Source organism: Polyodon spathula, chromosome 32, assembly GCF_017654505.1.
Source record: "Polyodon spathula isolate WHYD16114869_AA chromosome 32, ASM1765450v1, whole genome shotgun sequence".
Classification (NCBI taxonomy): domain Eukaryota; kingdom Metazoa; phylum Chordata; class Actinopteri; order Acipenseriformes; family Polyodontidae; genus Polyodon; species Polyodon spathula.
Window position 1 is genome coordinate 1,336,468 of NC_054565.1, and position 25,000 is coordinate 1,361,467.

Sequence of the window (25,000 nt, forward strand, 5' to 3'; positions counted from 1 at the left end):
GGGGGGGGGGGGGGGGGGGGGGGGGGGGGGGGTTAATAGCGACCTGTGACAGAGAAAGAGTGAATCTTGGTTAGAAATCTCCCTCCCGATCTGTGAGGGCGCTGTGTAAAAGGAACAGAGTGCCCCGGCCTGGATGGTCTGACAATTCATTTCACTGAACTGTGACAGTCGGCCATCTAGAAAGGGGGCAGAGCTACGGTACACTAAGTCATCGCCCCAGACAGGAAGCGATGTGGCAACCGCGGATCTTTGGAGAACCAAGGGGGCGTGACTGACAGTACAAAAGGGGGCGTGGCTAAGTTATCTGCTCTTTTGTTTGAGTTGCAACAGAACCGCTGAAACAGAACCACTGAGTGTTTAGTGTTTGTTTGATTTGTCGTGTCTAATTGTACTCGTTTGTTATTATCAGACGGCTGTTCACTAATAAATTGTATTTCACCACTTGCACGTCAGCACTCTCTCTGGACTTGTGATCGTGTGTGTCTTTGTGTGTGTATATACTGTGTTTATTATTTTGGGACTGTAACACGTTGTTTGGAACAGTGTAATACACATTGCTGTGTACTGCCTGGGATTATTCTTTGCGATCGTCAGACCGGGATTATAAAATAAACTTGTTTGGATCGTGAACTTTGTTGTCTGTCTTGTTTCGTAATCACATCACCTCTACACCTGCACACTGCAAACCACTTTGCCACACGACCCCTCACTTTTAAATATAGCACTACACCACTGCTGCAGAGCCCTCTATTATAGTACACAGGGATCCTCTATCAGTACTGTACAGGGGGTTAGAGAGAGAGAGAGGGGGGAGAGGGGGACAGTGAGGGAGGGAGAGAAAAAAGCATTCAGTCTATGTGGAAATCCAGATGAATGAATCTTTCTAGGAACTGCCCAACTATAATATTGACTTTACATTAAGAGACGCTTTCAGTCCTCACACATCCTGTGAAATGTTTGCCACGGGGACCGGAGGGCTACAGGAAAAACAAACAGTCGCTTGAGAGCAGAGCAGCTCCCGGGCTCACTGCAATGAGCTCTCTGTGGGAGAGGGGAGACGGCTGGCAGTGGAGCACCTGACACACAGATAGTGACAGAGCACAGAGAACACTGAGAGCATGCCGTGCAGTGGAACCTGTCACATCCCATTTCATTGGTTCCAGGGCCCGTTGGATATGCAGAAATATCATGGGGGTTAGTTTCCGCTGGAGCACAGCACTGGGGGCCTCATTTACGAAAGGGAGTTAGCGCGCACGTAAAGTAGTGAGCGTAACGTGCATGATAAATCAAAATTTACTGCTCCATTTACTAACAGAGAACGCATGAATTTACACGTGCACAGCATTTGGCTAATTTACATACCATACCGTGTCAAACAATGCATGTATTGTGAGCAATAATTTAAAGTGCATGATAATGTCAGAGACTTACCCGTGACCACCGTGATACCAAAAGCCCCAGCAGTCCAGGCGTATCTTTTGGTCAGTAGGTTATTGTGCTTATTAAGGTGGCTTACATTGACCAGAAATGAGTGATCAACAGATACTGCGCTCAGCAGGGGACAGGCAGAGGCAACGTAAAGTGAAACTGCACTGCTTACCTTTTAATTTTAACATGTATTCCTGAATGACACAGTTAAAATAAACAGTTAATACTCTCAAGCAGGGGAGTCAAGCATACAGCCCGCGGTACAGTTTCTGGCATTGATGTACTGTCTCGTTTTGGAATTCTTCTTTAAAAAACCTGCCTCTTTTATACAGCACACGTATTCAACATGTGCAGTCTGCCTTGTATGAGTGACATTCCCATTAGCCAATCACAGCTCACAGAGGTAGTAAAATAGCCAATCAAATGGCACACAGGATCTGTTTCCTCATGCACACGTGTAACAGCACAGAACACATCTTTTTGATTAGGACAGCGAAGTGAAGTCTTGTTTAAATTATTTTACTTTGTGTAAAATTTTAAAATCAGCAGCCAAAAAGTAGTTGGCGATGTCACGGAAGCGAAAGGTGGAGGCGGAACACAGAAGATTCCAAAATCGTTAGCCAGATGATTATTTGTTCAATGAATAATTTTGATTTGCAGTGCAACGGTTGCAGATATGACAGATTATAACATACAACATCACTGTGACACGCTGCACAAAGCAACGTACTTTTACTGGAAATCGAAGAAGCTATGGAGTCTTAACTAAAGGTTCATCTGAGAATGAGAAGAAAAAATGAAAGTGCTGTGGATGCTGTGAACAACACAACCACAGGAAAGGACTTTTTAAACTCAAGAATCCATGGAAAGTGCAGAATTACCTTGGAAGAAACTAACTGGGATTACAACAGAGGCTGCACCATACATGACAAAAGAGTGGACAGGCTAGAGAGCGCAGGAAAACATTAGAAAGAAATGCAGAAGCACTCACTTTCTTACACTGGATTCTGCATGATGTGGAGAAGGTGCAGAATTAGAAGGTGTGATGAGCATCGTTATCAAGAGTGTGAGAAATGAAGTGAAGAGTCCAGACAGAAGTCATGGAAAGCTCACTTCACAGGGTTCACTAATGCACAGCTTGTCAGTATCTTTGTTTCCAGGGCTGTTACAAATGTCAGTAAAATACTGAGACTTAGCATTATATACGCTGATGCCTTTTTTTATTTATTTATTTATTTTACTGCAGGGTGTTACTAACAAGCCTTGAAAACACATTTATATGACATTTCTGGTTTCCCCAGCGTGGCTAAACCTGGCTAATAAACAGAATAAACAGAATCGTTCCTCGCAGAAGTAAAATCTTCACACAGGCGTGGCTATTTGTTATTTCGTCGGGTTACGGATGGCCATCATGCACTTTGTCTCGCTCAACCCGGGTCAAAGCGTGTCAGGATGTGGGTCGCTGGGACCCGAGTGAACCGGGTACGACCCTGGCATGTGGTTTCACACTACGCGGGATTGTGACCCAGGTAGCAGAAAGCAGGCATGCACCGTTTCACATGAGGAGCCGTTTCAGAGCAAAATCACTGAAATCATTTTCATATGCATGGTTTGTTTTTGGGGGGGGGGGGGGGGGGGGGTTAGCCTATAAAGTTCAGGGGTGTGCAATTCATATCGCCCGACTCTCAGGAGAAGAGTTGAATAAGGGACAGCAAGTTTTGCCATTATACTTTGCCTGTTGGACAAATATTATAATTTTTTTTCCTATGCTCGGTCTGCTGCTAGTAAAACACTCCAGTATATTTCTAGAGAGCCACGCAAGTTTCTGAAAACAGAATGGCAGAAGTCTAGCACAAAAGTGTCTGTCCCACCCCTATCACTTCTGATTGGCTAGCTGAAATGGCTGCCAAGTGAGCCGCTGGCAAGGCAAAGACTAATCTTTTAAACTTAAGGTATTATTTACGTTTTTTGTAAATTAGCAAATAAGTGATACTGCTTTCTTAATGCATAAACCTGACACTTAAATGCAGCAATCTAGTAAAGTTACAAAAAAACACCAAAGTCACAAAGGTATTAGCAGATTAGAAACTTTGTGGTCAAGCGTGTACTGGGATGTTTAACGTTTACTGTTGAGACGCATTTCAAGATAAACTTGCAAAAAAAAAATTTAATGATTTTTTTTTTTCGATTTTAGTGTTGCTTATCTAGTGTTCCATTTACATATATTTTAGATTTTAATGTATACTTAAAATGTTTTACTAGATTTAAGCTGAAGCAATATTAGTTAGGTATTGGACATGCACAATCCATTATTAATGAAGATCGACAAATGTGTTTATAATGATAGAAATAAAATGCTTATTATATATGAGATTATCGGTACAATATTTTATTATTATTTTAAAAGAAAATACAGACAGTAAATCTCATGGCAATGTGTTTATGTATGAATTAATGTATGCATTTATTAATGCATGCATTTACAAAACAAAATAAAATTTAAAAACCATCCGGGTATGAAAGCAGGATCACCCTGCTGCAGCGTGCTGGACGAGGGAAGCAGCTGTACAATGCTGTGCACTCTTCACAAAAACACAAATGAGCACAAGAAAAAAACTATTTTGTCTTTGCAGAATTGAATGGAGCCTACTGGAAATACTGGGTTCAGCAGTTACAAAACTGAAAACTTCAAGAAAAATCAGAATTCCACAAAGCAGCAGTAATAGTTGGCAATGATGTTGTATCTGTGATGCAACATGAAACACTGTACATCAGGAGCTGGATTCAGCTTGTAGAGAAAGAGCAGAAAAAAACAGGCAGAAGCTACTTTTATAATTTCAAGTACAGCTGGTTACAACTGTACTCTTCGTGTGTTACTTAAATTTACTAGCAACTGTGTTCCAAACTGCGCTGAAAGAAACATTTCAGAAACAGAAAATAGGAGGCACTTTTTACACAGAGAATCGTGAGGGTCTGGAATCAACTTCCCCGGTAATGTTGTTGAAGCCGACACCCTGGGATCCTTCAAGAAGCTGCTTGATGAGATTCTGGGATCAATAAGCTACTACCAACCAAACGAGCAAGATGGGCCGAATGGCCGCCTCTCGTTTGTAAACTTTCTTATGTTTTTATGTACCTGATGCACATCCCCAGAGAGCACATAGCGCCTATAAATGAATGTGTGGGGTGCTCTATCACCCAGTCAGAGCCTATAAATGAATGTGTGGGGTGCTCTATCACCCAGAGTCAGAGCCTATAAATGAATGTGTGGGGTGCTCTATCACCCAGAGTCAGAGCCTATAAATGAATGTGTGGGGTACTCTATCACCCAAATTCAGAGCCTATACGTCTAGGGTGACCACCCGTCCCTAATTGGGCAGGACAGTCCCGAAATGTAAAGATCAAGTGCCGGTCCTGGGCTTAATGCCTCCGGGACGGCATTTGTCCCGAATCTGTAGACACAGTGCAATCTTAGCACCACAGTCGAACCATAGCATATCTCATTATAGTGCATCATAGCACCACTCCTGCCGCATTATTTTGCAATCCCCGACACTCAGTCACTCGCCAGTTAAAACAATAAAAAGAAATGTATGTATATATCCAGGCGTGCTCCCAGAACCCTTCCACACCAGCATCTGATCTCACTCCGATAACGACTCTGCATCAACATGCTGGAAAGGGTTTCAGACACAGTGCTGCATTTCTGTTCTTTCCTGAGTTTCCCGTTTTAAAAATGAATAAAGAGACAGAACAGCAACTCCAGTGACAGCCAAAGAGTCCACAACAACACAAGCGACAAATAAACCTATTTGAAATACCGACTTAAAGGAAAAACTAGCTCACAAACATTTTATGCTGGTTTCATTTCTAATCATTTTACTGTCACAGTCACTTCAACTAATCATTACCACCCCCCCGGCTCTTCGGGAGAAACAGAAAAAAAAAAATGTAAGTAGAGTGTCCTGTTTCTGCATTTTGAAAAGGTGGTCACCCTTTCTGTGCCTCCCAATAACACCCTGGACCTGCTGCTGTAGCTGCTCTCAAGCTGATCTACAGCAATATGGATCTTAGCGTGAACACTTCACATCATTTCACAAACCACTGGATAAAGGCAGGCTGCTTTTGCAATCACCGTGCAATAGAGAATCACATTGCTGGTGCTAATCAGAGGTAAGAAGTGGCCTGTGAAGCCTGGGTCAGCCCTCCTTTAACAGCCCTATTTAGAGTACCTGCAGAGATTTGTAAAGCCTGCCTGTGCAATGCTGACCGAGGCCTGTGGGAAAGGGCTGGGAAACCCTTTCAAGCAGCAGGGAGCCTACCTGTTCCTCAGCTGGGTCGCGCTGCCTGCACTCCCACTGCTAGTCCCTGGGTCTCCTTTTCCCACTGTGTCCTAGTCCCAGAGGCTCTTGTCTCAGTTTATTCCAGGGTGTGGTGTTTGAGTTGCCCGTTGCTTTGCATGTCAACGTGCTCGAGTGGGAACCTGTTTAACACACAAGAGATAAGCTGTGAGTGGCCTCCTCACCTTTCCGCTTTGCTGTCAAAGGTAATAAGAATGACTTACAATACAGAACATAGGCTTGCTTCACATGCAGACCACCTTTTTGTCACGCTATTTAGGTAGAACCTTTCAGGCAATTTGGGTTTACATGTAGTTTCCTTTTAGAGAGAAACTCTCCTTCAAAACTCAATTGACCTAATTAATATGAGAGGGTATATTACAATATTTCTGCCTCTGTTCCAGTTTTGCCAAGCGGGCCGATTGATATCATGCTGTTTTCTGAACTGGGTTTACAAGAAGTTTGTAGGATGTGTTGAAGAACCCAAGTGCAGCCTGCTTCACTTGGCGACCAAAAAGAAAAAGAAAGAAAAAGCAAAGGAAACAAAACAAAAACCCAGAAACACCAAAACACCAACACTGCATTAGAGATCGCTCTGACTGGCAGTTTACAAACAAGAGCTTATTGATCCCAGAATCTCATCAAGCCGCTTCTTGAAGGATCTCAAGGTGTCAGTTTCAACAACATTACTGGGGAGTTGGTTCCAGACCCTCACAATTCTGTGTAAAGTGTTCTGAATGCCTCTTTATCTAATCTCCACTTGTGACCCCTGGTCCTTGTTTCGTTTTTCAGGTCAGAAAAGTCCCTTGAATGCTTGAATTTTGAATGCTTGAATCAGATCGCTGCGTAGTCTTCTTTGTTCAAGACTGAATAGATTCAATTCTTTTAGCCTGTCTGCATGTGACATGCCTTTTAAACCCGGAATAATTCTGGTCGCTCTTCTTTGCACTCTTTCTAGAGCAGCAATATCCTTTTTGTAGCGAGGTGACCAGAACTGAACACAGTATTCTAGATGAGGTCTTACTAATGCATTGTACAGTTTTAACATTACTTCCCTTGATTTAAATTCAACACTATATATCCGAGCATATTTGGCCTTTTTTTAGAGCTTCCCCACATTGTCTAGGTGAAGACATTTCCGAGTCAACATAAACTCCTAGATCCTTTTCATAGATTCCTTCTTCAATTTCAGTATCTCCCATATGGTATTTATAATGCACATTTTTATTGCCTGTGTGCAGTACTTTACACTTTTCTCTCTTAAATGTCATATAACATACACATTATACACACACAGTACATTTATAATATATACAAGGTTTCTGCAGAAGAGTAGCAATTCAGATCCTTATGGTAGTCTACAAACAGAGCCCAAATCCAGCCCTTTAGATTAATGATATAACAAATACCTAGTCCAAAAGTTTAGTATGATAATAAATAGCTGAATGTGAATTCCACAGGGACAGGCAAGGCTCTCTCCGGTAGAATGTTGTTGCAAGCTGACACTAAGCTCCATATTTGACTTTTTGAACACATTCATGTTTTGTTCTTGTGAAACAAATCTTGCCCTATGAATTCAGTTTCACAGACTGTACTTCTATGCATGGTCACTCAAGCCTGGTGCTGAGGTCAGTAGCCTGCAGCAATAATATAGGAGACCGCTGGCATGCATACACAGCTATGATAAATTAATATGAATTTTGTGGTGGAAACGTGACTTTTTTTGTTCTTGGTAGGTCCCCATGACAGAGGCTACTCTGTGTAACATGAATAGCATCTTCTCTTAGTGCTAAAGGACTGACAAGTCTAAGCTTAAAGCAATCTGCTATCCGATTGTCAAACATAAAAATAACAAAAGTGTGAAGGATAAAAAATATCTTTCGGAATTTATTTATTTATCTTGCAAAAGACTGCTTTTTTACTTTGTAGTAGCTTCGGACTTTTTTTTTAAAACTTTGCTTTTAAAGAACTAAACTATAAAAAACTATAAAGCACTATCATATGCAAATGGAAATAACTTGAAACGTTCAATAAATTGTGTCACATTAAAACAAATTCTGAAGTAAGAGGTCTCTAAACCCCACGTGCTTTTAGCAGATCTCATTTGTTAATAAAGAATTGCTTGGTGTCTTTAGTTATAGAAGAGAGTTGCGCGAGGTTACGTCACAAACTAGATCTTCACTGCTGGGGTTCAGCTTTCGAACTTGATGCCATGCAAAAAAAATCCTCCTTTGTGTGGACTGTAGCATGACAAGGTGATTTACCACACCCTGTAGCTGTTAAGTGTTTTGGCCGCTCACTTGCTATATGTGAGGAATGTGCTTCATCACATACTCGTCACATTCTCACGACAATGGAAAGCAAGCCAAGGATGTCACTCTGTAGAAGCCAGGTACAAACCTGCCTGTAGTGCTTTCTGCAACATTGAGTTGAGTCAGAGCACTTTTCTGCAAACCTCCTCACAGCAATGAATCACGAGAACCACGTTTGTAAAGTTGGTAAAACAAAAGCATTTTCGATTTCTGGAAGAAACTAAAAGACCTGAACATTTTTAGGGTCCTCATTGAAAAAAATGTGATCTGTCTGTCACACTCTACATGGTGAACGTGAACTGCCTTAGCTTTGCATCAGGATCCACCTTCTTACCCTTTCAGGTTCTGAGAGCTCATTACACGAGTAGCAGGGCCCCTGTATGCGTCTGCACTGTGTTGTAATGTCACTCTGTATGTGTCTGCACTGTGTTGTAATGTCACTCTGTATGTGTCTGCACTGTGTTGTAATGTCACTCTGTATGTGTCTGCACTGTGTTGTAATGTCACTCTGTATGTGTCTGCACTGTGTTGTAATGTCACTCTGTATGTGTCTGCACTGTGTTGTAATGTCACTATGTATGTGTCTGCACTGTGTTGTAATGTCACTCTGTATGTGTCTGCACTGTGTTGTAATGTCACTCTGTATGTGTCTGCACTGTGTTGTAATGTCACTCTGTCTGCACTGTGTTGTAATGTCACTCTGTATGTGTCTGCACTGTGCTGTAATGTCACTCTGTCTGCACTGTGTTGTAATGTCACTATGTATGTGTCTGCACTGTGTTGTAATGTCACTATGTATGTGTCTGCACTGTGTTGTAATGTCACTCTGTATGTGTCTGCACTGTGTCGGATTTAGCATCTGCTGAACACAGACATTAGCATACCAGCACTCCTAATGAGGTGATGCTAATAGAGTCGTACTCTCTAACTGAAGGGATGTGGAATGGAAACTCCACGGGCTGGTTTCAAACAGTCTGTGCTTACTAGGGATGTTTTCAGTAATTCAGGAAGGGTCTTGGTGTACTAAAGCACAGTGAAAGCATGGCAAAGTGTAATAAAGCACAGTGAAAGCATGGCAAAGTGTAATAAAGCACAGTGAAAGCATGGTAAAGCACAGTAAAAGCATGGCAAAGTGTGGTAAAGCACAGTAAAAGCATGGCAAAGTGTAATAAAGCACAGTGAAAGCATGGCAAAGTGTAATAAAGCACAGTGAAAGCATGGCAAAGTGTAATAAAGCACAGTGAAAGCATGGAAAAGTGTAATAAAGCACAGTGAAAGCATGGCAAAGCAGGGGGGGGGGGGGGGGTAAAGCACAGTGAAAGCATGGTAAAGTGTAATAAAGCACAGTGAAAGCATGGTAAAGTGTAATAAAGCACAGTGAAAGCATGGAAAAGTGTAATAAAGCACAGTGAAAGCATGGTAAAGTGTGGTAAAGCACAGTGAAAGCATGGCAAAGTGTAATAAAGCACAGTGAAAGCATGGTAAAGCACAGTAAAAGCATGGCAAAGTGTAATAAAGCACAGTGAAAGCATGGTAAAGTGTAATAAAGCACAGTGAAAGCATGGTATTTTTTCGTGGGCACTTTCGTACCATTTCACATTTATTCGTGTCACTTCGTACCAGTGCACATAAAGCACATTAATTTCGTGTCACTGTCGTAGTTTTCACATAAATTTCGTGTCACTTTCGTACCCAATTTTGTGTCAATAAAGCACAGTGAATTTCGTGAGTGAAAGCAAAGTGTAATAAAGCACAGTGAAAGCATGGTAAAGCACAGTGAAAGCATGGCAAAGTGTAATAAAGCACAGTGAAAGCATGGTAAAGTGTAATAAAGCACAGTGAAAGCATGGTGAAAGCATGGTAAAGTGTAATAAAGCACAGTGAAAGCATGGTCAAAAGTGTAATAAAGCACAGTGAAAGCATGGTAAAGTGTAATAAAGCACAGTGAAAGCATGGTAAAGTGTAATAAAGCACAGTGAAAGCATGGTAAAGTGTAATAAAGCACAGTGAAAATGTAATAAAGCACAGTGAAAGCATGGCAAAGTGTAATAAAGCACAGTGAAAGCATGAAAGCAAAACAGTAATAAAGCACAGTGGCACAGTGAAAGGCATGGTCAAAGTGTAATAAAGCACAGTGAAAGCATGTAAAGCACAGGGGGGTGAAAGCATGGTCAAATACAAGTTTCGTGTCACTTTCGTACACAGTGTACACTTTGTACCATGGTCAATTGTTTAAAGGAAGCATGGTAAAGCACAGTGAAAGCATGTGTAATAAAGCACAGTGAAAGCATGGTAAAGTGTAATAAAGCACAGTGAAAGCATGGTAAAGCACAGTGAAAGCATGGTCAAGTGTAATAAAGCACAGTGAAAGCATGGTCAAGTGTAATAAAGCATAGCTAAGTACTGTAAAGGCCAGAGGGTTACATGTATAACATAATACAAATATGGAAAACCGTGTGTAACCATGGGAAAAGCATGTTCAAACTGCGTGCATATTTACCATGGGAAAAGCATGTTCAAACTGCAGAATTACCGTGCATATTTACCATGGGAAAAGCATGTTCAAACTGCAGAATTACCGTGCATATTTACCATGGGAAAAGCATGTTCAAACTGCAGAATTACCGTGCATATTTACCATGGGAAAAGCATGTTCAAACTGCAGAATTACCGTGCATATTTACCATGGGAAAAGCATGTTCAAACTGCAGAATTACCGTGCATATTTACCATGGGAAAAGCATGTTCAAACTGCAGAATTACCGTGCATATTTACCATGGGAAAAGCATGTTCAAACTGCAGAATTACCGTGCATATTTACCACGGGAAAAGCATGTTCAAACTGCAGAATTACCGTGCATATTTACCACGGGAAAAGCATGTTCAAACTGCAGAATTACCGTGCATATTTACCACGGGAAAAGCATGTTCAAACTGCAGAATTACCGTGCATATTTACCATGGGAAAAGCATGTTCAAACTGCAGAATTACCGTGCATATTTACCATGGGAAAAGCATGTTCAAACTGCAGAATTACCGTGCATATTTACCACGGGAAAAGCATGTTCAAACTGCAGAATTACCGTGCATATTTACCACGGGAAAAGCATGTTCAAACTGCAGAATTACCGTGCATATTTACCATGGGAAACGTTCATAAGGGTTCAACATTAATGGAAAATGAAAGAAACTTAAAGCCTCATCGCAGGATGACTCTCAATATAAAGGTGAGAGCTCTTTACAATGCATGAGAACATGCCATCCCTGCAGACACTTCCTACAAGACATGCCTGTTTACAATAATAAGCCTTTTTCTGGTACTGCCTGTGTAACTCATTTCTAAATAATGTATTTGCATGTGTTTGTTTTTCGTCCGGTTTGAGTGGGTTCACTGGGTTTGCAAGCTGCTCTCTGGAGACCCTGCTCTGTGAAGCAGACCTTGGCGTCAAAGCTGCTGTATTGTGCAGTGCTCTCTCGGTTTGGAGGGACAAATACAAAGTGATTTCAGTGCAGAGATTCCAGTAAGAGCCTTGACAGGATCCAGAGAGATTTCCACACAGCACACCTTACAAACTCTGCACTGATCCTCAATTGTGAGTGGCTTTCATTGCAACGTGTTTTCAGTCAAGCAGTGGAAGGGCTCAGGATGTAGGGGAAGATCCCAAAGGAACCTTTAACCCCTTCTCTGCAGAGGCCCTGTGAAGCTCTGTGCTGCAAGAGTCAGCTGCTTTACACCAACATGACCGTATCCTCCCTTTCAGATACCTCAGGCAAACTATAGCTTTGTTTTTGTCAAACTCTGAAGCTTTCATTGGTGCAAGTTAATCGTCAACGGTTCACTTGAAAGATAAGAACTTGGACTAATTAGCTGTTGTTTATGTATTCATTTAAAATCTTCTATTCTTTCTATTTTTTTTTTTTGAGAACTGAGTTTCATCACAGTCGTGCCCCCCTTACTGACTGTGCACCATTGATCCAGACTGACACAAGGCCTCTTTGATTTTTCCACTTCAAATTATGCAGCCCATGGCGTATATCACCCGTCCTAATTTCATGTGCCCAGTACGTCACCAAAGAATGAGATACCCTGGCATAGGCAAGTACACATTTTTTGAATCTGCACAAAAATAAGGATTTTAGAAATGGATAACATAACATCTCCCTTCAATGGTTTGTTACCCAGTATACTTCAGGAGCCAGAGGTAATGTTGTCGTGTGACGTACAAACAAGTGATTTTTACTACCTTTGGTTACATTATCTCAGGTACTGGTTCAGCATGTGTCATGGTGGTTTGTTCTGGGGTTTATTTAGTCCTTCCAGGACTCATTTACTGTGTGGTACCTTTCAAAACACTCCTCCAGGCAAAGACTGCCTATACTGCTGTCCACACTGCCCCTCTCAGTCAGGCCTCTGTCTGGAGGAGTGTTTTGAAAGGTATACTGCTGTCCACCCTGCCCCTCTCAGCCAGGCCTCTGTCTGGAGGAGTGTTTTGAAAGGTATACTGCTGTCCACACTGCCCCTCTCAGTCAGGCCTCTGTCTGGAGGAGTGTTTTGAAAGGTATACTGCTGTCCACGCTGCCCCTCTCAGCCAGGCCTCTGTCTGGAGGAGTGTTTTGAAAGGTATACTGCTGTCCACACTGCCCCTCTCAGTCAGGCCTCTGTCTGGAGGAGTGTTTTGAAAGGTATACTGCTGTCCACCCTGCCCCTCTCAGCCAGGCCTCTGTCTGGAGGAGTGTTTTGAAAGGTATACTGCTGTCCACGCTGCCCCTCTCAGTCAGGCCTCTGCCTGGAGGAGTATTTTGAAAGGTACCACACAGTAAATGAGTCCTGGAAGGACTAAATAAACCCCAGAACAAAAATATAAAAGTCACTAGCCACTCAGCACGACTCACGCATGCTGCTTCCATTGAGTTCGGCTTTGAAGACAATGCAAAAATAGGAGCAGCAGCAAATACTGATGCAGCAGCAAAGGTCAATGATCTAGACAGCATTCAGAACTGGGCAGATTCACAGCGCATATGACAATTAATAGAGAAAAGTGTAAGGTACTGCACGCAGGAAATACAAATGTGCATTATAAATATCATATGTGAGATACTGAAATTGAAGAAGACATCTATGAAAAAGACCTAGGAGTTTATGTTGAATCAAAAATGTCTTCATCTAGACAATGTGAGGAAGCTATAAAAAAAAAAAAAAGGGGCCAACAAGATGCTCAGATATATAGTGAAAAGTGTTGAATTTATATCAAGGGAAGTAATGTTAAAACTGTACAATGCATTAATAAGACCTCATCTAGAATACTGTGTTCAGTTCTAGTCACCTCACTACAAAAAATATATCACTGCTCTAGAAAGAGTGCGAAGAAGAGCATCCAGAATTATTCTGGGTTTAAAAGGCATGTCATATGCAGACAGGCTAAAAGAATTGAATCTATTCAGTCTTGATCAAAGAAGACTACAAGGCGATCTGATTCAAGCATTCAAAATTCTAAAAGGTATTGACAATGTCGACCCAGGGGACTTTTTCGACCTGAAAAAAGAAACAAGGACCAGGGGTCACAAAAAGGAGGCACTTATTTTACAACTCCCCAGTAATGTTGTTGAAGCTGACACCCTGGGATCCTTCAAGAAGCTGCTTGATGAGATTCTGGGATCAATAAGCTACTAACAACCAAACGAGCAAGATGGCCTCCCCTCGTTTGTAGCCTTTTTTATGTTCTTATGTGGCATTATAATTGTTCAGTTTCCCCCCCATGCTTTTCCCTTAGTTACACTAGACATGTATCTTACTTTACCATGTTTTGCCATGTTTTTTTTTTAATGTTCTTTAGCACACCTCTCTGGGCTTTACAATGCTTAAGGCAAGTTTGAGATCTGTTCAGTATTTACTCAGTAAGGATCCTGAAATGCAGGCTCAGTGCATTACTCTACAACATGAAACGCTAGTCTTCAAGGTCAAGCTACTCTCTCCAATCAATAATGGACTAAAGCCAAAACAAGTCTTGTGGTAGAAGTTCATATAAGCACTATCTAGTATTACTGAAATCACACAAGAAAACACAGCAAAACAAACAGCATGGCTGTGTGAAGAGGAGTGTGCTTCTGGTTCATCAGGGTGGTTTTCTTTTCAAATGAAATTAACACATGATGTGCAATTATAGAAAAACATGCCAACAAATAAATTACTCCCTTCCTCTCCCTCTCGCTCCCTCTCTCGCACATTCATTCCCTCCCTCCCTCTCACACATCCATTCCCTCACTCTCCCTCTCTCTCACATTCATTCCCTCCCACTCTCTCCTCACTCCCTCTCTCACACATCCATTCCCTCCCTCCCTCACTCCCTGCTACCTCTCTCCCACACCCATCCCCTCGCTCTCTCATCCCCTCTTCTCTCTCTCATCTATCCCCTCTCTCTCATCCCCGCTTCCTCCCTCTGTCTCTCTCCCTGCTCTTTCCTGCTTCTTCTCTCTGCTTTATTAACAGTGTGACTCACACCAGCTCACACAGTTACTGGAAACACACTGTCTGACGGCCTAACACCACGGAGAAAAAACACGATTTCAAAAAAGTGTTGGCAGCGAAAACCATCAAAATCCTCCATTAATATCTGATTGCATTCATGAAGCTCAGCACTTTATGCACATTCATTTTCTTCAGCTAAATTCTGGTAAAACTGAAGTCATGCTTTTAAGCTCTCGTCTTGGTCTTAAGAAAGCACAACCATGCAGTAGATACAAAAAGTTGCCAACGTTGTCATCTCTTTGCTGGCTACAAGTTCACCAAAGGATGGATTTAAAGATTCTACACCAAACATACAAGCTAGGTGAGGTCAAGCCCTTCTCTGCAGCACCAATCTTTTAACATCTTACTAGCACCTTCGCTCTCCTCGCTCCTCAGATCAGGGTCTGCACCCAGAACCCAGAGCTCAAAGCGTAAACAGGAGACAGACACACACGAGACAGAGACACTGCAGTGTGCACAGCCAGAGAGACGGGAGCTGCTGCTGTGTGCACAGCCAGAGAGACGGGAGCTGCTGCTGTGTGCACAGCCAGAGAGACGGGAGCTGCTGCTGTGTGCACAGCCAGAGAGACGGGAGCTGCTGCTGTGTGCACAGCCAGAGAGACGGGAGCTGCTGCTGTGTGCACAGCCAGAGAGACGGGAGCTGCTGCTGTGTGCACAGCCAGAGAGACGGGAGCTGCTGCTGTGTGCACAGCCAGAGAGACGGGAGCTGCTGCTGTGTGCACAGCCAGAGAGACAGGAGCTGCTGCTGTGTGGAGAGCCAGAGAGACGGGAGCTGCTGCTGTGTGCACAGCCAGAGAGACGGGAGCTGCTGCTGTGTGGAGAGCCAGAGAGAGGGGAGCTGCTGCTGTGTGCACAGCCAGAGAGACGGGAGCTGCTGCTGTGTGCACAGCCAGAGAGACAGGAGCTGCTGCTGTGTGCACAGCCAGAGAGACAGGAGCTGCTGCTGTGTGCACAGCCAGAGAGATGGGAGCTGCTGCTGTGTGCACAGCCAGAGAGACAGGAGCTGCTGCTGTGTGGAGAGCCAGAGAGACGGGAGCTGCTGCTGTGTGGAGAGCCAGAGAGACGGGAGCTGCTGCTGTGTGCACAGCCAGAGAGACGGGAGCTGCTGCTGTGTGGACAGCCAGAAGCTGAAGCACTGCTGTCCAACACAGTATTTGGGGAATCAACGTTATACAAATATGATAATATGTATTTCATATGAAACCCATTCGTTGCTAATTATTGAGTTATCATAAATTAAAACCAACGCCTGATGATAATTATAGAATAAATAAATACATAATCATCAAGTGCTGAAAAAGAAATTGTAAATTTGTGATTAAATAAAGCAACAAAAAAGGCTAAAAGTAAAGAGTACAGCAACAATCTGGCAGTGGCAGTAATACAACTAAAACATAAAGGAAAAACTACCAGAAACATAGCAGAAAGCATTGTGTGGCTGAAATTGACAAACACAGGAGAACAGGAACTACTGCAACTAGCTCCTGGTGTGCAAGACAAAGAAACATTTCTGCAAAATCTGGTAGAAGAATCGTTTGAGCAGCCCGGTAAAATCCTTAGATTAGTGCAAAAGATTTGAAACAAGAATTGAGAGAAGATGGTCAAGAAATGACGAGTGAACAATTCAACGACACCTTAACAAGACTGATGTCCACGGACGAAAACCGAGATGCAAACCTTGGTTAAAAACAATCTACAAAAGACAGCGCCTGGAGGTTTCCACTGAACACTTGAAGAAGCCTGATAATTCAAACTCAGTCGAACTCAAAGCTGTATGTGTTGAAGAATGGGCAAAAATATCTCCGGAAAGATGTCAGAAACTGGTTACAAAATACAAAAAAAGACTGCAAGCTGTAAAGGAAGCAAGGTGCGGGCACACAACATACTAATCTAAGGGGCCCAAATACTTTTGCCAAAGTATTTTGCAATAATTAGTTGTTTTATTATAAAGGTGATCTCTACTTTAATTAGAAATTCTAGAAATCACTTTCTTTGAGGTTTTTCAATTTTTTTAACTGCCCAAATGCTTGTGTCTGTGACTGTATATACAGTGCCTATAGAAAGTCTACATCCCCTTGAACTTTTTTCCCCATTTTGTTGTGTCAGTGCCTCAGAGTTTCATGCATTTAAATGAGGATTTTTTTCCACTTATCTACACACCATACTCCACACTGTTAAGGGGAAAAAAGTTTTTATTGAGAAAAAATTACATATTAAAAATACAAAACTGAAAGATCATAATTGGATAAGTCTCCACCCCCTGGAGGTAATACTTGGTGGAAGCACCTTTGACAGCAATTACAGCTGTGAGTCTGTTGGGATAGGTCTCTACCAACTTTGCACACCTAGATTTGGCAATATTTGACCATTCTTCTTTACAAAACTGTTCAAGCTCTGTCCAGTTCCTTGGGGGGCGCTGATGGACAGCAATCTTCAAGTCATGCCACAGATTTTCGATTGGATTTAGGTCAGGGCTCTGACTGGGCCACTCAAGGACATTTACCTTTTTGTTCCTCAGCCACTCCAGTGTAGCTTTGGCTGTGTGCTTTGGGTCATTGCCATGCTGAAAGGTGAACTTCCATCCCAGTTTCAGCTTTCTGCAGAGGGCAGCAGGTTTTCCTCAAGGACTCCTCTGTACTTTGCTCCACTCATTTTCCCTTATATCCTGACAAGTGCCCCAGTCCCTGCCAATGAGAAACATCCCCATAACATGATGCTGCCACCACCATGCTTCACAGTAGGGATGGTGTTCTTGGGGTGATGCGCTGTGTTCGGTTTGCGCCAAACATAACGCTTTGCAATTAGGCCAAAAAGTTCCATTTTAGTTTCGTCAGACCACAAAACTTTGTGCCACATGGCTACAGAAGGCTACTCTCCCGAGTGTTTTTTGCATACTTCAAAACGGGATTCAAGGTGGGCTTTCTTGAGTAATGGCTTCCTTCTTGCCACCCTACCATACAGGCCAGATTTGTGGTGTGCTTGGGATATTGTTGTCACATGCACACTTTGACCAGTCTTTGCCCTAAAAGCCTGTAGCTGTTGCAAAGTTGCCATTGGCCTCTTGGTAGCCTCTCTGATCAGTCTCCTTCTTGCTCAGTTTGTGGGTACGGCCTGATCTAGGCAGGGTCGTGGTGGTACCATACACCTTCCACTTCTTAATAATCGTCTTGACAGTGCTCCAAGGGATATTCAAGGCCTTTGATATTTTTTTATACCCGTCCCCTGATCTGTGCCTTTCAACAACTTTGTCCCGGAGTTCTTTTGAAAGCGCCTTGGTGCTCATGCTTGAGTCTTTGCTTTGAAATGCACTATCCAGCAGAGGGAACCTACAAGAACTGCTGAATTTATCCTGAAATCATGCGAATCGCTACAATTTAACACAGGTGGAGGCCACTTAACTTGGTGTGTGATTTTTGAAGGCGATTGGTTACACCTGAGCTAATTTAGGATTGCGATTACAAGGGGGGTGGACACTTATCCATGCAAGCTATTTCAGTTGTTATGTTTAATTAATTTTCTACAAATTTCTAGAATATTTTTTTCACTTGGAAGTTGTGGGGTAGGATGTGTAGATAAATGAAAAAAAAAAAACTACTTTAATTCCAGGCTATAAGGCAACAAAAGGTGAACATTTTGAAAGGGGGTGTAGACATGCTATAGGCACTGTATATATATATATAGACACACACATGTGCTGCCAAAAAACATGTTTAGCTGCTTTAAAGTGTGACTTATAGGTTAAAACTGCGGCGTATGTAAAGAATGGTGTTCACCTGGCGATCAGCACCTGCTATCAAATTAGCACTTTGCCATCATGAATCCATTAAATGATTTTGAAATGTATTCAAATGAAGAGAACAGCATGGAATTGGGCGGGGATCTGGAATACTAAGCTGGGCAAACATTCCAATGAGACGGAAGGACTTTGCGTTGCACATGGGCAATTACTGACCCTCCAAAAGCTTTGAACCTCCTCTTACAAGGAGCAAACCACTGCAGAAGTGAGGAATTAAGAGCTTAGCCATTCTGTATTGTCTTAGCACCTGTAAAATAAATGCAGATAATTCAGTGTAAAGAACACATTCATTCAATGAGGGCAGGACAGGGAGACTCTGAAATCACTTCGCACCGCAGTGATTCTTCATGGACACAATGCAGCTGTAAATGCAACACAACTACATGACAACTGCACATAGAACGCAGATCAAAATGCACTGCCTGGACCTCATCTGGGCTGTAAGTGATCCTGGAGGATCGGTTTCACTGCCTGGACCTCGTCTCTGGGCTGTAATGCAGCCGCTATTGAGACCCTCAGGGCAGGGTTTTCAAAAACCAGTGTTACTGCATCGAACTCGTGGTACAGTAAAGAGAGCTTTAGTAGCAAGTGATTTTCAAACAAAATGTGTTAATTAAACCAATCCGTTAATGCTTTGAAATTGAGGCGATGAGGTCGTTAATGAACATATTTCTTGTTAAAAAGCTTAATTGTTGCAGGTCACCTACATCACTTCCTGTCTCAGCGACTCGTTAATCAAAATGCATGTTAATGAGATGAAGAACAATGAGCGGAAGCAGAATTCTGTTAACTCAATGTTAATGAGATGAAGAACAATGAGCGGAAGCAGAATTCTGTTAACTCAACAATTTCAGAAATCACGTTGGCATGGTTATTTGATAACGAGATAGGCATAACGACTTCTTGAAAATACTAAAATCAATGCTACAGAAGGGTTTGTTGATTAACACTGGAGTTATCATTTACAAACTGTTGAAACTCCTGCCCTCATTCTCATGATTGCAGCTCATTATTTGTGTGTGTTGTGTAATTTGCATTGCTCTTAAGCTTGCACAGGAGATCCCTTCCACTGAAAGAAAGACGAGTGCTGTGAGCCTGGTAGGCACAAAGCCCTGTGGCTGCAGCGAGGGAATCGGTTTAGTCTGGGATGTGATTGAGCAGGGACAGCCAAGGATTCACTCATCACACAGTCCATGAAGCAAGCTAGAGAACTCACTAAATTATACACCCCGCGCCTGACACAGAGAGAACCTGACAGCTCAGAGGAAGCCAAGAGCTGAACCACAGCACTGCTGAGACCTACAGCACAGCATTACTGAAACTATGAGCTACAGCACAGCATTCCGGAAACTATGACCTACACTACAGCATTACTGAAACTATGAGGTACAGCACAGCATTACTGAAACTATGAGCTACAGCACAGCATTATTGAAACTATGAGCTACAGCACAGCATTCCTGAAACTATGACCTACACTACAGCATTACTGAAACTATGAGCTACAGCACAGCATTACTGAAACTATGAGCTACAGCACAGCATTCCTGAAACTATGAGCTACAGCACAGCATTACTGAAACTATGAGCTACAGCACAGCATTACTGAAACTATGAGCTACAGCACAGCATTACTGAAACTATGAGCTACAGCACAGCATTCCTGAAACTATGAGCTACAGCACAGCATTACTGAAACTATGAGCTACAGCACAGCATTCCTGAAACTATGAGCTACAGCACAGCATTACTGAAACTATGACCTACACTACAGCATTACTGAAACTATGAGCTACAGCACAGCATTACTGAAACTATGAGGTACAGCACAGCATTCCTGAAACTATGAGCTACAGCACAGCATTCCTGAAACTATGACCTACACTACAGCATTACTGAAACTATGAGCTACAGCACAGCATTACTGAAACTATGAGCTACAGCACAGCATTCCTGAAACTATGAGCTACAGCACAGCATTCCTGAAACTATGACCTACACTACAGCATTACTGAAACTATGAGCTACAGCACAGCATTACTAAAACTATGAGGTACAGCACAGCATTCCTGAAACTATGAGCTACAGCACAGCATTCCTGAAACTATGAGCTACACACACACACACACACACAGGCACAGACACAGACACACACACAGTCACAGGCACACACACAGAAACTCACACAGGCACAGGCACACACACAGAAACTCACACAGGCACAGGCACACACACACACACAGAAACACACACAGGCACAGGCGCACACACACAAGTAAGTCATCATTTGGGTAGTGTCCTAACTAGATCTCACTCCTGCTTCCCAGTTCCCCAGCCACACAACCTGACACCAGTATGCAATAACTATAATGGCAGCATTGTGTTTGAGCATCACCTCCAGTGAGAATCAGGGAACCCCAGCAGAGTCACCTGCATGCTATACTGTAGGAAGCTAAGCTACATTCCAAGCCATACAGCCCACTCGGGGCACAGTGCTGCTGGGGGCAGGTTATTGGTAACACCATGGAGTATCAGAGGAACCAAAGGGTGCTTTAACTGTCTGAGGTTTAAAAAATCCCTAGGATGTGACGACTGCCACAGAAAGCGATACAAAGTGAATCTACAGGATAAGAAGGCGGCTCTAGTTCAGAATACTCCTCCTCCTCCTCCTCTTCCTCCTCAGATCATGGTCCTCTTTCTGACAAACCGTTTCCTCTTATTAGCACTAACTACACTACCACTGTGTCCGCTTTCACAGTTTGCTAACCAGGGCTTTATCAGCACTGGTCTCACAGTCTCTCTACGACTGCTCTCACAGTCACTCTACGACTGCTCTCACAGTCTCTCTACGACTGCTCTCACAGTCTCTCTACGACTGCTCTCACAGTCACTCTACGACTGCTCTCACAGTCTCTCTACGACTGCTCTCACAGTCTCTCTACGACTGCTCTCACAGTCTCTCTACGACTGCTCTCACAGTCTCTCTACGACTGCTCTCACAGTCTCTCTACGACTGCTCTCTACACTGTCAGTCTCTCTACTCTACGACTGCTCTCACAGTCTCTCTACGACTGCTCTCACAGTCTCTCTACGACTGCTCTCACAGTCACTCTACGACTGCTCTCACAGTCTCTCTACGACTGCTCTCACAGTCACTCTACGACTGCTCTCACAGTCACTCTACGACTGCTCTCACAGTCACTCTACGACTGCTCTCACAGTCTCTCTATGTAGGACCTCTTTGTCTACTCCCCAGTACAGCTGCAGGTCTGCTGAGGTGAACTTCCTGCACGCTATATTATGCACGAAGGCACGGAGAGCGTGTCCCTGTTTTTAGTTTTTCTGCTTGCATCTCTGACCCGGTGTACAGTACAGTGAGTACGTCTTGCATCAGAGCGTTTCCACAGCAACGCCTGTGTGCATCCCAGCTCTCCAGGGGGCATGTGAACACCTTTAGGCAGCGCTGTGGAGTAAAACCTGGCTGCCTAGCAACAGCTTCCCACTCAGAGGGAAGGGAGGAGTTTATGATGTGAGCGGCTTGCTGATAAAAGCAGAGACAGAGCCACTCTTTCTGTATCTATGTGTTTGTGTGTCTCTGTGTGTAAGCATGCGTCTCTGTATGTGTGCATTTCTTTTCACTGCTTCTTTTTTACAGGAGTAGGATTAATTACCACACCTTCATCTTCAAAAGCTTAGATCTGCCAGTTAATGTATTCTTAGTTCTTTTTTCCCCCAGAACACTGCAGTGTGTAATGTCCCAGTGCCTGTGGGTGCAGTGTACTGAGCGCTCTCCAGCCCCCTGTCAGCCTCTCTCTGCTGGGGTCTGCTCCTCATGATCCAGACCTGCCTGTCCCAGTGCCTGTGGGTGCAGTGTACTGAGCGCTCTCCAGCCCCCTGTCAGCCTCTCTCTGCTGGGGTCTGCTCCTCATGATCCAGACCTGCCTGTGCCAGTGCCTGTGGGTGCAGTGTACTGAGCGCTCTCCAGCCCCCTGTCAGCCTCTCTCTGCTGGGGTCTGCTCCTCATGATCCAGACCTGCCTGTCCCAGTGCCTGTGGGTGCAGTGTACTGAGCGCTCTCCAGCCCCCTGTCAGCCTCTCTCTGCTGGGGTCTGCTCCTCATGATCCAGACCTGCCTGTCCCAGTGCCTGTGGGTGCAGTGTACTGAGCGCTCTCCAGCCCCCTGTCAGCCTCTCTCTGCTGGGGTCTGCTCCTCATGATCCAGACCTGCCTGTGCCAGTGCCTGTGGGTGCAGTGTACTGAGCGCTCTCCAGCCCCATGTCAGCCTCTCTCTGCTGGGGTCTGCTCCTCATGATCCAGACCTGCCTGTGCCAGTGCCTGTGGGTGCAGTGTACTGAGCGCTCTCCAGCCCCCTGTCAGCCTCTCTCTGCTGGGGTCTGCTCCTCATGATCCAGACCTGCCTGTGCCAGTGCCTGTGGGTGCAGTGTACTGAGCGCTCTCCAGCCCCCTGTCAGCCTCTCTCTGCTGGGGTCTGCTCCTCATGATCCAGACCTGCCTGTCCCAGTGCCTGTGGGTGCAGTGTACTGAGCGCTCTCCAGCCCCCTGTCAGCCTCTCTCTGCTGGGGTCTGCTCCTCATGATCCAGACCTGCCTGTGCCAGTGCCTGTGGGTGCAGTGTACTGAGCGCTCTCCAGCCCCCTGTCAGCCTCTCTCTGCTGGGGTCTGCTCCTCATGATCCAGACCTGCCTGTGCCAGTGCCTGTGGGTGCAGTGTACTGAGCGCTCTCCAGCCCCCTGTCAGCCTCTCTCTGCTGGGGTCTGCTCCTCATGATCCAGACCTGCCTGTGCCAGTGCCTGTGGGTGCTGTGTACTGAGCGCGCCCTCCAGCCTCTCTCTGCCCCATGATCAGCCTCTCTCTGTACTGGCCCCCTGTCAGCCTCTCTCTGCTGCTGCTCCTCATGATCCAGACCTGCCTGTCCCAGTGCCTGTGGGTGCAGTGTGTACTGAGCGCTGGGGTCTGCTCCTCCAGCCCCAGTGTACTGTCAGCCTGTCTCTCTGCTGGGGTCTGCTCCTCATGATCCAGACCTGCCTGTCCCAGTGCCTGTGGGTGCAGTGTACTGAGCGCTCTCCAGCCCCCTGTCAGCCTCTCTCTGCTGGGGTCTGCTCCTCATGATCCAGACCTGCCTGTCCCAGTGCCTGTGGGTGCAGTGTACTGAGCGCCCTCCAGCCCCCTGTCAGCCTCTCTCTGCTGGGGTCTGCTCCTCATGATCCAGACCTGCCTGTCCCAGTGCCTGTGGGTGCAGTGTACTGAGCGCCCTCCAGCCCCCTGTCAGCCTCTCTCTGCTGGGGTCTGCTCCTCATGATCCAGACCTGCCTGTCCCAGTGCCTGTGGGTGCAGTGTACTGAGCGCTCTCCAGCCCCCTGTCAGCCTCTCTCTGCTGGGGTCTGCTCCTCATGATCCAGACCTGCCTGTCCCAGTGCCTGTGGGTGCAGTGTACTGAGCGCTCTCCAGCCCCCTGTCAGCCTCTCTCTGCTGGGGTCTGCTCCTCATGATCCAGACCTGCCTGTGCCAGTGCCTGTGGGTGCAGTGTACTGAGCGCTCTCCAGCCCCCTGTCAGCCTCTCTCTGCTGGGGTCTGCTCCTCATGATCCAGACCTGCCTGTCCCAGTGCCTGTGGGTGCAGTGTACTGAGCGCTCTCCAGCCCCCTGTCAGCCTCTCTCTGCTGGGGTCTGCTCCTCATGATCCAGACCTGCCTGTGCCAGTGCCTGTGGGTGCAGTGTACTGAGCGCTCTCCAGCCCCCTGTCAGCCTCTCTCTGCTGGGGTCTGCTCCTCATGATCCAGACCTGCCTGTGCCAGTGCCTGTGGGTGCAGTGTACTGAGCGCTCTCCAGCCCCCTGTCAGCCTCTCTCTGCTGGGGTCTGCTCCTCATGATCCAGACCTGCCTGTGCCAGTGCCTGTGGGTGCAGTGTACTGAGCGCTCTCCAGCCCCCTGTCAGCCTCTCTCTGCTGGGGTCTGCTCCTCATGATCCAGACCTGCCTGTGCCAGTGCCTGTGGGTGCAGTGTACTGAGCGCTCTCCAGCCCCATGTCAGCCTCTCTCTGCTGGGGTCTGCTCCTCATGATCCAGACCTGCTTGTGCCAGTGCCTGTGGGTGCAGTGTACTGAGCGCTCTCCAGCCCCCTGTCAGCCTCTCTCTGCTGGGGTCTGCTCCTCATGATCCAGACCTGCCTGCCTGCGAGACGGGGGAGAGAGACAGGATATTGCACAGCAACCCTCCAGCTGTCTCTGTGCTAATTGACTGTTTTGAAACTCAGTGAGATCATCTATGTATCACTTCCTGCCTGCAGAGGAGGCCGAGCTACTCCCTGTCTCCTCAGAGGGAGGTCCCTCCAGGTCAGCCTCGAGTCAGGCAGTCTGGGGGCAGTGTGGGGATACAGAGAGGATGCAGAGCTGACAAGCCGGTACACTCCAACAGTGAGTCTGTCAGCCCTGTAACAAAGGTATGAACGACTATCTTCCACTGTGGGTATTGTGACAAAAACACACTGTAGATACCTTTATAACAGGGCCAGTGTAGTATATTAGATAACTAGTGCAAAAGAGAACCCTGACTGGAGGCATTGCTGCCTAGTAGTCAGGA

At 45.1% G+C, this 25,000-nt stretch overlaps 1 protein-coding gene across 7 annotated transcripts in view; it reads left to right on the forward strand.

Moving 5' to 3' along the window:
- The window catches only part of pum1 (pumilio RNA-binding family member 1), a 507,081-nt gene that overhangs the window by 379,797 nt on the left and 102,284 nt on the right, over window positions 1-25,000 (forward strand). The window lies entirely within an intron of this gene.